The sequence below is a fragment of the Moschus berezovskii genome, chromosome 1 (genome assembly GCF_049115385.1).
Source record: "Moschus berezovskii isolate FMDL1 chromosome 1, NW_MosBer_1.0, whole genome shotgun sequence".
Classification (NCBI taxonomy): Eukaryota; Metazoa; Chordata; class Mammalia; order Artiodactyla; family Moschidae; genus Moschus; species Moschus berezovskii.
Window position 1 is genome coordinate 137,999,162 of NC_142460.1, and position 2,156 is coordinate 138,001,317.

Genomic DNA, 2,156 nt, shown 5'->3' on the forward strand with positions numbered 1-2,156 from the left:
GAAAATGAGACGGCTAGATGGCATCACCGATTCGATGGCCATGAGTTTGAGTGAACTCCGAGAGTTGGAGTAGGATAGGGAGGCCTGGCGTGCTGTGATTCTTAGGGTTGCAAAGAGCTGGACACAACTGAGCGACTGAACTGAACTGAGTATTCCTTTGTGTATGTGTGTGTTACAATATATCAACTTACACATACACACACACCCACAGCTTTATCCATTTATCTAATGGTGTACATTTAGGTTGTTTCCACGTCTTGGCTATTATGAATAGTGCTGCTATGAACATAGGTGTTCATATATCATTTCAAATTATAGTTTTGTCCAGATCTACGCCCAAGGGTGGAATTGCAGAATCATATAGTAACTCTACTTTTAGGTTTTTGAGGAACATCCATGCTATTTTCCATAGTGGCTACACCAATTTCCATGCCTACTAACAGTGTAGGAGGGTTCCTTTTTCTTCACACCCTCTGCAGCATTTGTTATTTGTAGACTATTAATGATGGTCATTCTGAAATAATAACTCACTGTAGTTTTTATTTGAGTTTCTCCAATAATTAGTGATGATGAGTATCTTTCACCTATTGCCTGTCTAATGTGTTCTTTGGAGGTCTTCTGCACAATTTTTGATTGGGGTGTTTTGTTGTTGTTATTGAGTTATATGAATTGTTTGTGTATTTTGAAAATTAAGCTCTTGTCAGTCACATCATTTGCAAATATTTTCTCCCAGTCTGTAGGTTCTCTTTTCATTTTATTTATGGTTTTCTTTGCTGTGCAAAAGGTTATAAGTTTAATTAGGTCCCATTTTCTTATTTTGCTTTTATTTCTGTTACCTTGGGAGACTGACCTAAGAAAACATTGGTACAATTTATGTCCAAAAATGTTTTGCCTATGTTCTCTTCTAAAAGTTTTATGGTGTCATATCTTATATTTAAGTCTTTAAGCCATTTCTGAGTTTATTTTTGTCCACAGTGTGAGGGCGTGCTCTAACTACACTGATCTACATGCGTCCAACTTTCTCAACACCGAAAAATATGGAACGCTTCACTAGTTTATGTGTCATCCTTGTGCAGGAGCCATGCCAGTCTTCTCTGTATAGTTCCAGTTTTAGTGCATGTGCTACTGAAGTGAGCATGGCATTTACTATTTTTAGATGTTTGTAACATTCAGTTCAGTTCAGTCACTCAGTCGTGTCCAACTCTGCCACCCCATGAATCACAGCACGCCAGGCCTCCCTGTCCTTCACCAACTCCCGGAGTTCACTCAAACTCATGGCCATCGAATCGGTGATGCCATCCAGCCATTTCGTTCTCTTTCGTCCCCTTCTCCTCCTACCCCCAATCCCTCCCAGCATCAGAGTCTTTTCCAGTGAGTCAACCCGTCGCATGAGGTGGCTAAAGTATTGCAGTTTCAGCTTTAGCATCAGTCCTTCCAATGAACACCCAGGACTGATCTCCTTTAGAATGGACTGGTTGGATCTCCTTGTAGTCCAAGGGACTCTCAAGAGTCTTCTCCAGCACCACAGTTCAAAAGCATCAATTCTTCGGCGATCAGCTTTCTTCACAGTCCAACTCTCACATCCATACATGATCACGGGAAAAACCATAGCCTTGACTAGATGGACTTTGGTTGGCAAAGTAATGTCTCTGCTTTTTAATATGCTATCTAGGTTGGTCATAACTTTCCTTCCAAGGAGTAAGCATCTTTTAATTTCATGGCTGCAGTCAGCATCCGCAGTGATTTTGGAGCCCCCCAAAATAAAGTCAGACATTGTTTTCACTGTTTTTCCATCTATTTCCCATTACTTAGTTTAAAAACATATCAATTTGTGTCAATTATGTAAATAACTTACATTATATTCTTTTCTAAAATTTTGTTTTCTTTTTTTAAAAAATTCCAAAAACGTATTTTAGAAAGTTCAAGCAATAGAAAAGCGTGATTTTAACAGAGAAAAGTCTTCTAATCCACTAACTCCCACCTCCTTCATGAAATATTTTTCAATTTGTTATTTTTATTCCTACCTGGTACCCAGGAAGACACCTGCCAATTTTGTTGTTCATTGTGGGAAAATTCATGAATCATTTTTTCCATCACCCCTTTAATATTCACCAATAAAATAGACATTACAGATAGTTAGAATAAATCTGAAAAGC

General features: G+C 38.5%; 1 non-coding gene across 1 annotated transcript; it reads right to left on the reverse strand.

The window, feature by feature from the left end:
- Window positions 1-1,031: 1,031 nt before the first annotated feature.
- Window positions 1,032-1,138, reverse strand: LOC129554069 (U6 spliceosomal RNA). Its single transcript, XR_008685561.1, has one exon. It is a non-coding gene; the product is annotated as a U6 spliceosomal RNA (small nuclear RNA).
- Between the last annotated feature and the right edge of the window lie 1,018 nt (window positions 1,139-2,156).